Source organism: Onychomys torridus, chromosome 19 (genome assembly GCF_903995425.1).
Source record: "Onychomys torridus chromosome 19, mOncTor1.1, whole genome shotgun sequence".
NCBI classification, from domain to species: domain Eukaryota; kingdom Metazoa; phylum Chordata; class Mammalia; order Rodentia; family Cricetidae; genus Onychomys; species Onychomys torridus.
In genome coordinates this window covers 10,525,562-10,545,230 of record NC_050461.1, presented here as the reverse complement: position 1 = coordinate 10,545,230, position 19,669 = coordinate 10,525,562, and the positions used below count along the sequence as shown (strand labels likewise).

Sequence of the window (19,669 nt, the reverse complement as noted above, 5' to 3'; positions counted from 1 at the left end):
CAGGTTCTCACTCTGTAGCTGATCTGCACCTTGTGGCAACCCCCCCCCCCCCTGCCTCAGTCTCCACAGTGCTTGGTCACAAGTGTGACCCACCATGCTCACTCAGCTTTTGGGTCTTAAGGGCAAACTTTGATTGCTCAGAATGCTTAGCTGAGTTTGGCTCTGGGGAAGAAGCGTGCTGATCACCTGTCAGGCCAGCTCATCACTGGTTGTTCACCAGAGACTCTTTACAGGAAGTTTCTGGAGGCCCAGAACGTCATGGCTTTTTGTCAGCTCACAGGAGAAGATATAGCTCATAGCTGAGCACCCTGGGCATCCTGGCTTTGGCTAACTCACATCTCTCTCTCTCTCTCTCTCTCTCTCTCTCTCTCTCTCTCTCTCTCGGAACTTTGAAGTTGGTTGGGCTGCCTGGCCAGTGAGCCCCCAAAATCTGCCTTTTAGACCTCCACAGTGCCCAGATCAGAACACCATACCACCATATCTGTTTTTACACAGGTTCTGGGCACTGGAGTTAGATCCCCATCCTTGTGTGGCAAGCATTTTACCAATTGAGCCATATCCCCAGTCCCCCAAATATATGAGATTTGAGAGACACAAACGTTCAGACCACAGTACAGGCTAACTACTATCGGTCACTAAGTTAGACGGTGCGCACACTGCTTTTGCCATAGGTCACATGAGGTGTTGAGCAGTGGGATCATTTGGACACACATTCCCACTTCCAGGATCCTGCATGCTCCTTCTGAGGAGAGGAACGCAAGCTAGAAGCTGGTTGCATAACAACCGTCAGTTTTACAGCTGAGTGAGCTGTGAATAATAACGCTTTCAGCTTCTATTACCAATCTGCCCCCAGGAGTATGATGAAACTGAGAAAATGTTTATGGACTAGTAAATTTTTTTCTACTAATTTGCAAGGCTATAATAAAACCCATGAACTTGATGGCCTGCAGGAAGCATAACAAGAATTAGGAATGTAGAGCAATTTAGAGCCATAAGGCCTCTTTAAGACCTACAGGAAATGACTCCCAGAAAACAGATGAATCATAGCATTTTAAACAGAGAATTAAGCTGCTAATTTTGCCAGCTATGGGCTAAGAACAAAATTTTCCCAAAAGAATGTGCGATTTCCGTCTCTCTTGCCTTAAAGAATACAATTAATTCATGTATGTAGGAAATAAAAGTCAAATTAAAGCCATGACTGGAACACTGTGTGTCTTACAGTGGAGTACTTCTCCCCCTTTTAAAAGAACAGTGTATACAGCCACATTCTGCCCCCTTGTGGCTGAATGATTACTGCCTGCAGATGACGCCGGTGCATTTTAGTTAATAATCATTAATCAGACTCATGTAGAAATCATTGTCAAGTGAGGGACGCCCTGAAGAAGGTAGCTGGCAAAGAGACCACTGTCGGAACATGCATGTTTGTCTGTAGTCATCCTTATTCAGGGTAACAGCAGTCAAGGGGGATTCTGATGTTTCAATAGATGCGAAGAAACAGCTGTCACAGAGAACATCTTCATTTCTGTTTCCTATTGGACGTACCCATTTACAGCACAGTACTGCAAGTTATTATCACCCATAAAGAACAGTGATTCTATCATTTCACGAGGCCGCCAGTTTCCTCACGTTATCTCTTTTAATCTCTAGTCCACAAAGTTATATCAGAGTGAGAAATATATAGTAATGGCTACTATTCTCCCGACTAGTAGATTCGAGCTTGGATTTGGATGAAACCCTAGCTCCAGGAAGCTGTGCACTTGCTATGGCACAGCCTGGCTGTACCCATATTTTGAGAACTGTGCATGCGATGGTGCTGACAGTGTGTGCCTTTCCCCTTCTGTCAGGCACTAGGGCCAGAGTAGGGAAACAAAACCTCATGCAGAAGAGAAACGAGTGGACAGGGCACTCAACGACCATCTACAGAGACATGGTTTAAACAGACAGACATCTGCATGGCCCTGTCCTCACCTCCATACAGAAAAGCAGCTTCCCATCTATTATTCTCCTTGGAGAGCCCTGGGAATTTGGTTTCCAGGGCCTTCGGGGAAGCTCAAGTTCTTTGCTTTCTCTTGTGCACTGTGGCGCATCTCTAGGAGTACAGTGTAGAGTACAATGTAGCAGTATTCAAGTGGGCACCAAGCAGATCGCCCAGGCAAAGGTGACGAGAGAGCAAACCTATGCATGTTCCGCTAGAAGTGTTTCCTCCTCTGTAGATGTTCATTCTGCAGCTGGTTGAGTCTACAGACACAGGGCAAGGTAACTGTGCAGTTGGCTGAGTCTAACACAGGGCAAGGTAACTGTGCAGTTGGCTGAGTCTACAATCACAGGACAGGGTAACTGTGCAGTTGGTTGAGTCTACAGACACAGGCAGGGTAACTGTGCAGTTGGCTGAGTCTACAGACACAGGCAGGGTAACTGTGTTTCCTCCATTATTATGTTACTGCTTTTTGGCTTTGAGTGTGAGCAGGATCTGTGACTTGCTTCTAGGCAGCAGAATGCAGCAAAACCGATGGGCGTGCATAATCATGGGTGATCACATGGTGTTACATAAGCTAGCAGTTAGACTCTCCATCTAGCTGGAGACTCTGACTTTGAGGCAACAAATGATGACGTGACAAGGATCTGGGGCGACATCTAGGAGCTGAGCGCCACACTGTGAAGTCCTGTTCAGTAACTGCAAAAAGCTGACTTTCCCAGTACTTGTAGCCACTTGAGCCTTGCAGGAGACCACAGCCTGCCAGCAGCCGTGGGACTCAGCAGAGCATCTAGACTCCTGGCCCAGGGGATTGTCGGATAATAAATGTGAGTTGTTTCAAGCCATGATGCTAATTATAACTTGTTAGTAAGAAGTAGATAAGTAGAACAATTATCTTTAAACTTCTTAAAATTTGGGGCTGGCGAGATGGCTCAGTGGGTAAAGGCACTTGCCACATAAACCTGATGACCTGAGTTCGGTCTCCAGGACCCACAGAGGTGGAAGCTTTCTCTCTCTTTCTCCCCCCCTGCCCCCACACCAGTAATTATACATTTTAAAAATTAAGGGTTTACACATTTGACTCTTGTATTAAGTTTACGGCTGCTTCCTGGTTAGTCTGTACAGAAAATATGAAGGTGGGAGGCAAGGGTGGTTTCTTCTTCTCCTTCTCTTCTGTCTCACTATATAGTCCTGTCCATGAACTCACTATGGAGAACAGGCTGACCTTGAACTCACAGAGATCCACCTTCCTTTGCCTCCAGAGTGCTGGGGCTAAAGGTGCATGCATATCATTACACCCAGCCTCTTCTTACTCTTTATGAGAATGCCTATCCAATTGTTTCAGTCCCAATCATTGAAAATACTTTTTAAAAAAGATTTATTTATTTATTATGCATACAGAAGAGGGCACCAGATCTCATTACAGATGGTTGTGAGCTACTATGTAGTTGCTGGGAATTGAACTCAGGACCTCTGGAAGAGCAGTCGGTGCTCTTAACCTCTGAGCCATCTCTCCAGCCCCTGAAAGTATTTTTATCCCATTGAATGGCACTGGGATCAGACACCTCCACCCGGGTCTTCCTTTGGATTTTCTGTAATCTCATTGCTGCTGTTTAATTATTGTAGCTTTACAATACTTTTGGAAACTAGGTGGTGCAGACCCTCTATTGTTTTTTCCCCCCAAGAGAATTCTGGACTATTCTAGTGCAGATTTATCACAAAGTAACAGCATTCCTTTGCTCCGTTGTCCCCAGCTGAGAGTCATCAGTGACCTCCCACCCCTAGGCCTGACAGTTTCCAGGGACACACACACCACACTCTCTGAGAGGTTACATGGGGTCTTCTTTAGGCCAGGCGAGAGGGGAGCCATTATCCTTTTCTGCTAACACCACCTCTCCCGAAGTGCTCCATAGCCCTCCCAGAGTGCTCCGAGGGCAGCTAGTGACTGCTAGTGCTCAGTGTGGGCTGGGTCACAGTCACCCACACCCAACAACTTTAGCTTGGTCTTTCTGAAAGCTTTGCTTCCTGTCTGATAGTCACATATTTTGATACTGCGCTCCAAGCTCCCCATGTAACGTTTGGCTGCACACGTTATTGTGAATGTTGCACCTTTAGGTAATTTCAGCTAGACTTTCCAGTTGCCTTTAGAGAGGACTGTTCAGGGAAGGTAATCGGCAACACTCCCCAAATGGATGGCGCAGGTGCTAGCTCTCCTGGATGCCCTCTTTCTCCTAGGTCCACTCAAGTTCTAGATTCTTCTGCAGGCTGCAGACAGTGTCCTCAGGGTGGTCTCGGGACACAGGACTGGCAGGAGAACTGGAGCAATGTTGAGGGACAGGGACTCAGACCCCAGGAAGGCTGACATTTCTGAGATCATCCACGTGTGGATGTAGTTGCCATGAGCTCAGAGCGCACCCCTGGCGGGGGCTTCCAGGTAGCAGCAGGCAAGCCGGACATAGTTAGCTGCTGTGAACACAGGGCGTGCCTGAAGGCATATGAAAAAGCAGGCACCAGCAGTTTCTCAGAGTTGATGATGTGGCTGGAAAAACCCGGTCTCCTTCATGTTTTATTTTTGTAAAGAAAAAAGGTGACATGGCAGTTCATTCTTAAACTGTTTTGGACACCTTTTATTGAAATAAAAGTTACAGTATCTGTGTACACTCCTTTCTCTTGTGCAATTCTCTTGTAGCACAGACCAAGAGAAAAAAATTTTAAAGCTGGTAATGTACTTTTTTTTTTTTTTTTAAACATAGCTGACGAAAATAATAATTAAAAGAGTAAGGCTCGAGGGCAGGTGACATGGGTCAGTGGATAATGTACTTGCCGTACAAGCGTGAGGACCTGAGTTCAGACCCCCAGCACCCATGTAAAAGGCAGATGTAGCAGCATAGGTCTGCAACTCCAGCCCTGGGGATTGATGGACAGATGGCTTCAAAGAAAGCACTTGTTGGCCAGTTATTCTAACCAAAATGGTTCAAGCTCCAGGCTCACGAGGATCGCTGTCTCAAACAATAAGGTGGAGTGTAGCGGATCGCTGTCTTTGTGAAAGTTTCCATTGCTGTGATCACACAGCATGACTGAAAACTACTTGAGAAGGGAAGGGTTTATTTCATCTTAGGCTCCATGTCACAGTCCATCACTGCGGACAGTCAGGGCAGGAGTGCCAGGTAAGCATGCGGGGGCAGGAACTGACGCAGAAGCCATGGAGGAATGCTGCCGAGTGGCCTGCTCCTCATGGCTTGCTCACCCTGCCTTCTAATAGCTTCTAATAGGAGCAGCAGCTGAGGCATGGCACAGCTGGGGCCGCTCACGTCAACCATCAGTCAAGAAAACTCACCAAAGGCTCGTCCACGGGCCAATCTGGTGGAGGCGTTTTCTCAGTTGAGGTTCTCTCTTCCCACACGGCTCTAGCTTGTGTCAAGTTGACATAAAACTCAACTGCACAGAGGGAGATATTCACTGCTGACCTCTGTGCGCCTCTGTGTACACATGTGAACTTGCACACATGTGCACCCACACCCATTAATAGAACACACCACACACACACACACACACACACACACACACCACACACACACCACACACACACACACACACACCACACACACCACACACACCACACACCACACCCACACACACACACACACACAACACACACACACAACACACACACCCCACACAACCCACACACACACACCACACACACCACAACGCACACACACACACCACACAACCACACACACACACACACACACACACACACACACACACCACACACACACCACACACACCACACACACACACCACACACACACCACACACACACACACACACCACACCACACACACACACACCACACACCACCACACACCACACACACACCACATACCACACACACACACCACACACACCACACACACACACACATACACCACACACCACACCACACCACCACCACACACACACACACCACACACCACCACACACCACACACACACCACATACCACACACACACCCACACACCACACAACACACACACATCACACACACACCACACCACACCACACACCACACACACACACACCACACCACCACACACCCACACCACACCAATACACACACCCACACCACCCCACAAACCACAAACACAGACACACACCACACACCACACACACCACACCACACATCCACACACAACACACATCCTACACACACACACACACCCATAATACAACACCACATACCACCAAACCACCACCACACAACCACACCACAGCACCACCACACACAACACACACAACCACACACACAACACACCCAACCATACACACACACACACACACACACCACACACAACAACACACACCACACCACACACACACCAACACAACCACCACACACACACACCACATCCACACACCACACACACACCGACAACAACCACACCACACACACACACACACACACACACACACACACACACACAAATAGTAGAGTGCCAGGGTACAGATCAGCAGTAGGGTTTGTAGTTAGGATTGTAGTTTGGAGTTTTCCTGCCTGGCCCACAGTCAGGACAAATCTCTCTCACCCGGCAGTCCCACAGTTGCTCAGACCCAACTAAGTAAGCACACAGAGACTTACATTGTTTACAAACCGTATGGCTGTGGCAGGCTTCTTGCTATCTAGTTCTTATATCTTAAATTAACCCATTTCTGTTAGTCTATAAGTTGTCATGTGGCTCATGGCTTACCAGTACCTTACATCTCCCTTGTCATGGCGGTGGCTGGCAGTATCTCCCTGCCCCAGCCTTCCACCTCCCAGAATTCTCCTCTTCCTTGTCCCGCCCACCCCATCCTTCCTGCCTGGCTACTGGCCAATCAGCACTTTATTTATTAACCAATCAGAGCAACACATTTGACATGCAGACCATCCCACAGTATAGGACGAGGCCTGGATTCAATCCCCATCGCAAAGAAGAGGAGCAGAAGCAGTGGAGAACACTATAAACCAGCATTGGAATCAGTGAGGACACACAGGTAAAGCATCACTATTGGACATGTGTATCCTTATCTTGACTCCAGTAAACTTCACAAGAACGTTGATGTTTAAAATACAAACACAGCCAACCAGCCTTAAAGCCCCAGTAAAAATGACTTACACATGCATCAGTCTCAGTCACTGTTCTATTACTGTGAAGAGACACCGTGAACATGGCAACTCTTAGAAAGCATTTCGTTGGGTCTGTCTTATGGTTTCAGAGGTTTAGTCCATTATCATTGTCGTGGGAAGCATGGCGGCAGGTATGGCAGGCATGGTGCTGGAGAAGTAGCTGAAAGCTACATCCTGATTTGCAGGCAGACAGGGAGACACTGGGGTTGGCATGGGATTTTGAAACCTCAAAACCCACCTCAGGTGACACACCTCCTCCAACAAAGCCACACCTCCTAATCTTTTTAAACAGTGCCACTCCTTGGTGACTGAGCATTCAAATATATGAACCTATGGGGGCCATTCTTACTCAAACTACCACAGTATACACATAAAGCATGTTTGGGTTCTCCTAAGTTGTGAGAAGCAGACAAGGTACTGAGTGAATGTGTTACTGACATGAACACTGCCATGTCAAGGACCCCAAACGCCTCAGGCCCATGGGAATGGCAGAGCCTCTGGTCCAAGTACAGATGTTAAGAATGACTGACCTTAAGCTAAAGTCAGTGTGTGCAGAGACTATCAACTAAAGCCCCACCTGGGACTTCTACAGAGACCTCCTACCAAGCTAACTGTCCCCTCTTCTGGCCTCCATGGGCACAGCATGCAAGTGGTATGCAGACACGGTGCAGACAAAACACACAGATACATTTAAAAAAAAAGAAAAAAGAAAGAAAGAAAGGAAGAAGGAAAGAAAGAAGGAAAGAAAGAAAGAAAAGAAAGAAAGAAAGAAAGAAAGAAAAGAAAAGAAATGGGCCTGAAGAAATAGCTCAGCAGTTAAGAACATTTGTTGCAGCCAGGCAGGTGGTGGCACACGCCTTTAATCCCAGCACTTGGGAGGCAGAGGCAGGCAGATCTCTGTGAGTTCGATGCCAGCCTGGTCTACAGAGTGAGTTCCAGGAAAGGTGCCAAAGCTACACAGAGAAACCTTGTCTCGAAAAACAAATCAAAACAAAACAAAAAAAGAAAAAGGAAAAGGAAATGTAAAGAGTAGATTTGCGACGGTGGAGGCAGAGCAGTTTGGGAAGACCAGAGTCCCCAAATCTGTGGTGGACATTGGTATGATTTGACTGTGACATAGCTCCCCATCTGCTCGTGCTGTTCTGGGGGGCTGTGAAGCCTTTAGGGTGATAGGGGTGGGTCACTGGGAGCAGGTCTTTGAGTGTCCTGCTGACCCTACTTCTTGCCTAAGCGCCCTTCTCTCCTGTAGTTGCCTCTGCGCCTGCATGCGTGTGTGGGATGGTTTCAGGAGGAGAGAAGCAACCAATACAGATATGTTAAGGCTGAGCCCAGAATGGCTTCTCAGAGAACCAGTTCTAGGCAAAACTTCAGTTGGAGAGAGCGGTGTGGGCTCCCTGGTGTCAAGATGACATTGGGATCTGTGAAACAATGAGCATGAGGAGAGGAGTCTGCTCCAAGGACCCCATGTCGCAAAGACAGATTGACAGGGGGAAAAAGCTTCAACTAAGGGCACCGAGAAGGAGCCAGTGGGACAGGAAGAATCTAGGGACTGTGGATCCCTGGTTCTCAGGCAGAGAGAGAGAGTGATCTTGTCCGTGACAGCTGCTGACAGGTTGATGTCAGCCAGTGTCTTTGGGAAATGGCAGTGGAGTCCATTGTTGGAACACCACCTGGCTGAGTTGGACTCAAAATCACAGAAGGTTTGGAAACACCAAGGATAACATCAACCCCATTGAGGACTCTGGTGCTACGGGTCGCAGGAAAATATAAGAACTCAGCTGGTTATGGCAAAGTCACTACCTGGAGGGATCAAGGATTTCCTGCAGAGGAAGCCAAATTCCAAGGAGTTTTTGGTGTTATTTATCTTGTTATATACCAGCTGTATTCTGTTATGAAAATCATGTGTGTCGTCATAGTTTTTCCAATTGACTTTTCCCTAAGAAGGGCTAACAGTGTGGACTGATCATTCTCTGGACATACACATTCCAGGTATTTGGAGAACAGCCTCAGGAAAGGCTTTCTCTGGAATCAGATATCTCCCTTAGCCACTTTCAAGGACTAACACAAATAACAGTCCACATGCAAGTCTCCTGATTTAAGGTAAATTCCACAAGGAGACACCGCCTCGGTCAGGTGGACGTTAAGTAACAGCTTTACACAATTTAGCTTGGACCCTCCTTTCTTACAGCCTTACTAACTTTATGGACCCCTAACTTCTTACCTAAGCACTCCTAGGACTATAGACTGAGCACATAAATTTTCTCTGTGATATTCTAATTGATGTTAGCTCTCAGCTGACCACTTCCCGTAACCACTCCATTTTCAGGTCGTAAAAGAAAGCCTGACAGTCACACACCTGCCTTTACAACCTTGCAGGAATTCAGGCCTGGTGACCTATTGGAGGGAGGATTGTGACTGTTTGGGATATATAACTGTAAAGCTGGAGACTGAAAGAAGAATTGGGAATTAAAGTGAATGGACTAAAGTGAGTGGACTAAAGTGAGGTTCTATTTTGTGGAAAATAGTCCTCACCGTTCAGAGTTTCTCCCCTGAGCCCCTGGGATGTATAATATTAAGGCTGGTCCCGCTAATGTTATACAAGACTCCGGCAGGTTGGAGGGATGTAGATGTAACGTGAAGGCAGGATGGCAGGCCAAGCTAAAACAAGCTCCCAGCACGCTGCTGGCAGACGGTAAGGAGAGGGAGGCTAGACTGCAGGGTGTGTGAAGGTAGCTGAGGAGATGATGGTGGATGTCCTGAAGCAATAGGCAAGGTGGGAACTAGGGCTGGAGAGTGGTGGCCTGTGCCTTTAACTCCAGCACTGGGGAGGCAGAGGCAGGGGATCTCTCTGAGCTTGAGGCCAACATGGTCTACAGAACGAATTCCAGGACAGCCAGGGCCACACAAAGAAACCCTGCCTTGAAAAACAAACAAACAAGCAAACAAACATGGTGGGATCCAGGTCACGTGTTGCAGGCCTGGGTACTGGAGTGCTAAGTGGGCCTTCCACAGCCCCAGGGAAACAAATCATGAAGGCATGAATGTGGAGTGTGCAAGTGTTCTCTACCGGTTGTCTCTCTGTTCTTGCTGTAATAACAAGAGAAGGGCAGGGGCTGGAAAGAAGATAGCTTAGTGATTCAGGGCATTAGCTGCTCTTCCAGAGTTCCATTCTCAGGACCCATAATGGCAGCTTACAACCATCTCTAACTCCAGTTCTAGGGGAGCTAATGCCCTCTTCTGACTTCTATGGCCACCCTGTATGCATGTGGTGCACATATGTGAAATAAAAACAATAATTGTTTTTAAAGGTTGAAAGCAGACTGGCAAGCTGTTCCAGTAAAGTGCTGAGTGGTATGGTGGGTTCCCAGGCTTTCCTGAGAGAACACTCATTTAACACTGATTGAGAGCTGCACTATGCTGGAAGGGTAGGCGTGTGATAGACGGTGAGCTAACCGTGCACCTAGGGAGCTACATGTCACCGTCTAGCCCAAGAATTGGGAGAAGGGACATTCTTAGGTATTAGATAGGAGGAGAGGAGAGAAGAAAAGTTTGGGAAAAACTGAAGAATTAACATGTAGGGGGTTGGAAGACATCATTTTACAATGTCTTAGTGAGGGATTCTATTTCTGTGAAGAGACACCATGACCACAGCAACTCTTATAAAGGAAAACATTTAACTGAGGTGGCAGCTTACAGTTTCAGAGGTCCAGACCATCACGGCAGGGAGCATGGCAGCATGGCAGCATGGCAGCATGCAGGAAGAAGTGGTACTGGAGGAGTAGCTGAGAGTCCTACATCTTGAAGGCAACAGGAAGTCAACCGAGACACTGGGTGGTGTCCTGAGCATAGGAAACCTCAAACCCCACTCCCTAATATACTTCCTTTAACAAGGCCACACCCACTAAAATAAAGCCACACCTCCTAATAGTGCCACTGCTTATGAGATTAGGGGGACCAATTACATTCAAACTACCACAAATGCCAACATTCTTCCTTGAATTCAACTCCCCTTTTTACTGAAGTGTTGCAGAGCTACCTGCTACAAGACTGGGTGGACTTTGCTAAGACTCTTAATGTGTACAAGGAGTCCTGGATGAGAGGCTCTTCCATGGGGCTGGGGGCCTGATTCTGTCACAAAACCTAGTTCTCACTCTGAGCGATGACTGTGGAAGGTGACATTTTCAAATGACTGCGAAGGGAATCTCTCCTATATATTAAATGTCCTCATGAACCTTTCAAATCCCCGTCTATAGTGACATTTTATTTGTACTGAAATGTGATTTTATTTGTATATTAATAAAGTTACCTTGGGGTCAGAGTGAGCCATAGCAGAAGCTGGGCGGTGGTGGTGCAAGCCTTTAATCCCAGCACCCGGTATTCCCAGGCGGTCTCCCATCCAAGTACTAACTAGGCCCGACCCTGCTTAGCTTCCGAGATCGGGCGTGTTCAGGGTGGTATGGCCTTTCTACTTTAAAGGTTCCAAGCAAGGCATAATTAAATAAACTGAATTCTAGAAGACATATTAAAGTGCTACGTGATTGTGGGCTCTGCCCTTTGGCTGGCCACATTCAAACCCTGAGTCCCACAGGATCCTGTTCTGAGACGTCATTCTCAATTCTTATTCTGACCCTTTCATTCAGGATTCCAAACAGAGCCACACTGAACTCACACATTTTGGAAATGGCTGATTGGTTTGCAATTCAGAAAGCCACAGAACTTTCTAGAGCCGTTGCTTCCCCATGGCAGTTATGTCTCAAAGCTCCATTACCCAATGCTGCTGCAGTTGTGGTACCCATGTCTGTCTCTTACAGCACCCTTCATTTTTAGAAAATGCATTTTTAGTCAATTGAACTTTTCCTACAAAAAATAGAAATCTTCACACAGTTCATTATTTCATTTTCCCATTGGAAACAAAGCAATACAGGCAATCATTAATTATTGGCAGGCCCTTCGAAGGAGATGCATAAATCACTTTCCATTAAAGACTAGCACTAAACACCCAGTAACAGCAGTAATAGTGTTTGTGATGGACTGTTCTAACCTAGTCCATTTCCCCACATCACATCTTGGGTTTCCTTCGCCTACTGGAGGAAATCACCATGTGATCACACAAATATTTTGAATTTTGAAAACTTGAATAAATTCATGATTTTAGGACTATTGAGTATTAAAACTTAACAGGGTCAGTGTGATGGCTCAGTGGGCAAAAGCAATTGCCTCAAAAATCTGATGACCTGAGTTTGATCCTCAGAGCCACTGTGGAAGAAAGGAGCCAACTCTTGTCTCTGACCACCACACAGGTTCTGTGGTGTATGCGCTCTCTCTCCCTCCGTCCCTCTCTTCTTCCCTCCCTCCTTTCCTCCCTTCCTCTCTTCCCTCCCTCCCTTCCTTTCTTCTCTCTCTCTCTCTCTCTCTCTCTCTCTCTCTCTCTCTCTCTCTCTCACACACACACACACACACACACACACACACACACACACACGTGAATAAAATAAAAACTAGGCAAACAAACCAAAACCCAAAAATGGGACACAGAGAGATGGCTCTGTGGTTAAGAGTACATTACACACTGCTCCTGCAGAGGACTCCAGCTTGGTTCCCAGCACCCACATCAGGTTGTTCATAACTCCCTGTAACTCCATCTGGACTTTGAGAGTACTGCCCTCACATGTATACACACACACACACACACACACACACACACACACACACACACACACACACACACACACACACACACACACACACACACGCACCATAAAAAAAATCAATCTAGCTGGGCAGTGATGGTGCACGCCTTTAATTCCAGCATTTGGGAGGCACAGCCAGGTGATCTCTGAGATTGAGGCCAGCCTGGTCTACAGAGTGAGTTCCAGGACAGCCAGGGCTACACAGAGGAGCCCTGTCTTGAAAATAGCCGAAAAAAATAAAATCAATCTAAAAAATCCTCACCTCATTATGAGTTGAACGTAAATTTCTGTATGAATTAGGACTTTAAGTTAAAAATAACATTATTGCACTTGAGAGGCAAAAGTCTGACCCATGGAGAGAGTCATGACTTCTTCCTGAGTGTCATCATCTGCCGGTTTCAGGTGACACGCTGCACCTCATTGAGAAGTTGCATTGGGTTCCTTGGAGTCTAGGGCTGGAACCCCTCTGCTGCTGCCCTTGTCTGCACTTCCTGCTGGTACTTCTCAGCAGTGCCCTCAGTTTTCATAAGGTCCTGTTTGAAAACAATTCATTCTGTTGTTCCAGAATAAATCCAGGTTCTTACGAGTTCCATATCCTGGGACCCTGCCTTGGGAACACAGGCATGCTCCCCCTTCCCACTGGCTCAGCCCCCTGGGAGCTGGAAGCTTCTTCAGATCATCGGGAGTGTGCCAACCCCCAATGTATCTGGAAACCAATAATATTTCCAGAGATTCCAGTGTTTCTTTTCTTTCTGCAACTTTATCAAAATGGATCATTAAATTGAACATTTTTGGATTATTTTCTACATATCTAGATCAAATTGTCAGCAAATAAAGTTGCTTTTTTTTAAATTCCTTATTTGGATAGAAAAAAATATTTTAATGAATTTGATTTCTTCTTACTTCTCTTTCTTTTTTTAAAAACCCACTACCAAGGGAAAAATGCATCCGTATTGCACCCTATGAAGATCTGAATGTTGGAATTTTGTGATTTGCCTCTTTTTTTTTTTTTTTTTTTTTTGATCAAAGAGAGAATGTAGAAAATCTATTCATTTCCTTTTAAGTCTTGCTGTATGCATTCATTCCCTGACGCTGCATTGTGTATGTAAAATTGTAGATTATAACAGCTCCTTTTTCTGATGCCTTGATGAAATACCAGGGTAAAAGCAACTGCAGGGATAGACGGTTAAGACTGAGTGCGACCCTTCTTCCTGCAGACTCTAAAGTGGACCCTAGGCGATGCCCGGGCCGTTAGCCCTGGTTCAGGCAGCCAACCTTGCCAGGGTGTCTCTTCCTAATGTGCGCCATTGCTTCTCTTTGAATGAAATTACTTGCTATTTTATAAATTCCTGTGAACCCTATTTTCGGTTGTTTGGCTAAGAGGCCAAGAACCTGGAGGCGCCTGGCCCTGACATTGTAGAGCAGATCTATCCTCTGACGTAAGTAGTTATTGATCTCTCTGGAAAGCTGGGAAGGAAGCATAAGAACATGTAAACAATATCGCCCCACATTAAGTTGCCCCTCAAAATGACCCTCAGCCTACTTATGTGGAAATACACATTACAAAACCGGGGTCATATTTTTTCTTTTCTTTTCTTTCTTTCTTTCTTTCTTTCTTTCTTTCTTTCTTTCTTTCTTTCTTTCTTTCTTTCTTTCTTTCTTTCTTCCTTTCTTTCCTTTCTTGCTTTCTTGCTTTCTTTTTCTTTTTCTTTTTTTTTGAAACAGGGTTTCTCTGTGTAGCTTTGAGCCTTTCCTGGAACTCACTCTGTAGACTAGGCTGGCATTGAACTCACAAAACTGCCTGGCTCTGCCTCCTGAGTGCTGGGATTAAAGGCGTTTGCCACCACTGCCCGGCCATATTTTTTTCTTAACCACACACTGCCACATACTGTGAATGTCCTTTCATGTTGGTACACAACTACACTATGGCTTCTATTTGTAAATGATGTATTATTCATTACAAAGTAAAAAATTCCCATTATTAAACATTTCAGAAAATTGAGGAGTGTATATATCTTCATACCAATATGTCCTTTTCAATACTGCATCGTGTTTTATAATATAGAAAACATCCATAATTTATTTAACTAGTATTTTGTTAACATTTAGCCCCCAGTTGCTTTTTTTGTTTTTTATAAGTAATATTCATTGAAAATTTTGCATAGAGATGTTTATGCATTTCTATGATTATTTCCTCATTCATGATATTTTGATACCTGATAATTATAATGGTAATGTGCATTTATTATAACACTTTTTTTTGAAAGAATAAACTCATCTTTGTCTGAGGCAATTGGAACCTATTGATGCCTAACTAAAAACACTGGTAGAAAAATTAATTTTTTTTTAAAAAGAGGAGGGCTGGAGAGATGACTCAGTGGTTAAGAGCACTGTCTGCTCTTCCAGAGGACCCAGGTTTGAGTGTCTGCATTCACATGACAGCTCCCAACTGACTGTAACTCCAGGGAATCCAGTGTCCTCTTCTGACTTCTCAGGCACAAACCATGCACGTGATGCATAAACACACATACAGGCAAAACCACTGGAACCCATAAAATAAAACTTAAAAGAAGAGGGAAATTTCCATGTGAAACAGAGATGAGTTCAGTGCTACTAAACTAGCATGGCAAGAGGGGCCTACACTATTTGATATGAATCTGAAATAATATTGAAAATTACAGCCAACAATGGCTACAACTAGCAACCATAGACCAAAGCTCAGCTCTGAATACCAGCCCAAAGTCCAGCTTCAAATGTCAGCAACCAGACGTTAGCAACACATTAACAGAATCATAGCATTAACAGTTAGGGCTTAGTGCAGGACTGCAAGGATTTCCCACAATCAGGAAATCTATTATTATGAGGAGGAAATTCTTTTCTTTTTCTTTGGAACTAAGAGAACATTTGATAAAAGCTGATATTCACTGATGGAAGATGGAGTCAACCAGCAACAGATGAACACTTTTATTCATGCTTTTATTTCAGCCTAAAGCCCAGTAATGAACATAATGGAGATATAATATATGTTTCCATTGAAGATGAAGCAAGGAAAAGAAGTCTAGGAACAGTTAGTGCCCTTAACAGTAGGCTGCATGTGCTACCAAATTCAGTTAGATAAAGGAAATTAGACATTAAATAGAGGTAATGTGATTATTATTTGCAGATGTTACATCTAAAAATTTTAAAGAGTCATCTGAAAAATCATGTTAAACAATATAAGAAGCAATTTTGCTTGATGAAAAGTAAATATGGAGACATAAATATTCTTTTAGAGAATTAGAAGATATAATAGAGGAACTTAGACAAAGTATATTTAATTTAAAAGAAATTTGGATGTTCTAGAACATTTTTTAAACATTCACGAGAGCTAGAAGATCAAGTGTGGGTGTTCTGTGTGTTTGGTGGTGTGAGGGTAGTAGACTGACATGCATAGAGATACTGTCCTTTCCACATCCAACCAGGAAACCCAGACCTACAGCACCGGGCAGCCTTAGCCAGTTCCGTGTTTGCCTAGAGAGATTCAACGTGACATTCATGTCAACCTTAGTTTAATGTAATCTCAATGAAGACACTGCAGAACATCTTTGAGACCTAGTACAGTGCCTCTCACGTTAAAGTGAAGGAGAAACAGACAGGAAGAGACATGAAAACCATGAAAAAGTAGTGGGAAGCAGCTCAGACATTAAACCTATAATAGAGGCTGCAAGATGCCTAAGCAGGTAATAGCACTTGCCACCAAACCTGATGTCCTGAGTTTATTCCTAGGGACCAATATGGTCGAAGGAGAGAATGGACTCATGCAAGTTGTGGACACTGACTTCCACATATGGCATGTGGGACCTCTACTTTAATAACATTTATACACTTATTATAAAGCCATGATGACTTACTTGTATAGCATTGGCTTATGAGATGCAGCTCAGTGGAGTGGAGTATAAAATTCTCAGACATAACTATGTCATGTGGTAGAATCTATTTGCTGTTGTTCTGGTGTATGATGAAGGTGCATTTCAAATCAGAGGAGAGAAGTTGGTTTTTCAGTTACTGGTACTGGGACAATATGAGTGAGTTTCTGGAATTAAAGTTGCCTGCATATCTCATACTTCGCACCAAAGTAAGTTTCTGATGGATCAAAGCCTTAAATATATGAAATAAAGAGAAATAAAAAGAAGGCACAGACGTCTTTTTGTGTTGGAATGGAGAAGGGATGCTGAGTGCAATGGGGAACCCAGAAGGCTTAAAACCAACCTTCGAGAAAATGAACTGCATGAAAACGTAAAACATTCATTACGACAAGATCACCATAAACAAGTTCAAACCACAAACCGAAAGTGTGCCGTTCTTACTCACAAAGGTGTGATTTTCCTCTCCCAAAGGAGCCTCTATGAAACAACACCAGAGGTGAGAGTGTAGCTCGGGGGAGTACTTGGCTGGTACTCAAGAGGTCCTGGACTTGACTCGCCACACTGCAACAGCAATAGGAAAAATGGCAGCCGAAAGAGAAAGGTGTGAACCGCAGGGGGAAGCACAGAGGCTCTTGAACACACAAGAAGACACTCACTTCCCCACACAGGAGACAAGTCAGAAAATGATAGAGAAGGGACATTTCATATGTCAGCCTGCCAGATCTCACCTTTGCTAACCCGTGGTGTAGGTGAAAGTCAGGAAAATGGAAACATACTGCATAGAGCCAAATGGACTGGAAAGGGTGATTTGCCAACGTCTATCAGCATTACAGATGTGAGTGTCTTTTCACTCAGTAATCCATTTCTAGGAATTTAACCAACAAACAACTCTCATATATGCAAGTGGCATTTCTTTTATGACAAAGTCATTCATCATAGAATCATTTACAATTACGAAAATTTGGAAGCAATCTAAATGTGTAGCAGTGGAAGTCTGGTACTACAGTGGTACCTTCATATAATGGGAAGCTGTCATGAAGTTTTTTCTTTCTTTTTTTAATTTTTATTTTCTGGAGCTGAGGACCGAACCCAGGGCCTGGTGCTTGCTAGGCAAGCACTCTACCACTGAGCTAAATCCCCAACTCCATGAAGTTTTTTTCTTAAAGCAAGGTTTAAGTTGGGCTATTTTTCCAGCTAGAGCATGGAGAGTTGGATAATCATTTGTATGAAAAAGAAGGGAATTATGTTTATTTTCATTTGTTTATGGATCAACTATTTCTTTTAAAATGATTTGCTTTACTATTTTTAAATATGTGTTTGTGCATGGGCATGTGCACATGAGTGCAGGTGCCTGCAGAGGCCAGAAGAGGATGTCAGACCCCGGAAGCTAGAATTACAGTGGTTGTGAGCCACCCAACATGGATGGTAGGAACCAAGCTCAGGCCCTCTGGAAGAGCATCGCCATTAACCTCTTTGCCATCTCCATATCCCAGAATCAAATATTTTTGAATGGATATCCAAGTGTCTTGAAGTGCAATAATAAGTTCCACAGATGAGGGTGACTTAGATAACAGAAATTGATTGTCTCACTCACCTTGTTTGGTTTCTGTTGCTGTGATAAAACACTAACCAAAAGCAACTTGGGGGAGTTTACACCTTCCAGTTCTTCAAGGCAGGAGCTCAGGGTAGGAACTGAAGCAGAAGCCATGGAGGAATGCTCCTGACCAGCTTGCTCTCCATGGCTTACTCAACTTGCTTTTTTATAGGACCCAGGACCACCTGTGCAGGAGTGATGCTGTCTACAGTGGCCTGGGCCCTCCTACACCAGCCATCAATCAAGAAAATGCTCCCCAGAAATGCTCACAGGCCACTCTTACAGAGACAATCCCTCAGATGAGAGTCTGTCTTCTCGGGTGACTCTAGTTCACGTCAAGTTGGCAAAAACTAAACAGCACCATTGACCCCTTGTCAACTTGACACAAACACATCACTGTTAAACCATAACCTATTCTTTCTTGCTTATCCCCTAAGATACCAGGTTAATATCACAAAATAAAATATAGCATAACTTTAAAAGTTGCACACTGTAACAGTGTGACATAAAAGAGACAGGCTTCTGGAATCATTTAGCCAAGAGTGAGCCCAGTCCCCCTAACCAAGGGTCATACTTTCCATTTATTTATTTATTTATTTATTCGTTCATTCATTTGTTTGTTTGTTTGTTTGTTTGTTTGTCTGTGTAACTTTGCACCTTTCCTGGAACTCACTCTGTAGCCCAGGCTGGCCTCGAACTCACAGAGATCCGCCTGCCTCTGCCTCCGAGTGCTGGGATTAAAGGCATGTGCCACCACTGCCCAGCTCATCATCTCCATTTATTGAACAACAGATTAACCATGGTCAAGAAAGTAATGAAAAGCTTTGTCTTAATATTTTACATGATTTTTATGTATTTTATGAGAGAAGATGATTTTCTGATCTCACCAATCAAGATCTGCGAGCAGAACCATAGACAGACATCAACAATCTACCTGCACTTGATGTTCTCATCATCTTTTGTGTGTCATCCATTGTCTAAATGTTCTTGCTTTAAACAGTGCTCAGAGATCTAGTCACTAAGTCTCACACAAGTACACTGTTATGAGTCAAGGGCATGGGTGTGTGTGTGTGTGTACGAGAGAGAGAAATAGGAAACATAGTTTAAGATTAAAGCTGTGAGTTCAGTTTAGCTTGCCAAAGTTGACTACAGGAGGAGTCCATAGCAGAGTAAGATGGATTGCACTGTTTTGTTTTGTTTTGTTTTGTTTTGTTTTTTGAGACAGGGTTTCTCTGTGTAGTTTTGGTGCCTGTCCTGGATCTCGCTCTGTAGACCAGGCTGGCCTCAAACTCACAGAGATCCTTCTGGCTCTGCCTCCTGAGTGCTGGGATTAAA

The 19,669-nt window shown here is 44.6% G+C and overlaps 1 protein-coding gene and 1 pseudogene across 1 annotated transcript in view; one reads left to right on the top strand and one right to left on the bottom strand.

The window, feature by feature from the left end:
• Nucleotides 1-19,669, top strand: part of Slc22a16 (solute carrier family 22 member 16) — a 56,564-nt gene that overhangs the window by 3,163 nt on the left and 33,732 nt on the right.
• Nucleotides 11,512-11,607, bottom strand: LOC118570734 (annotated as a pseudogene).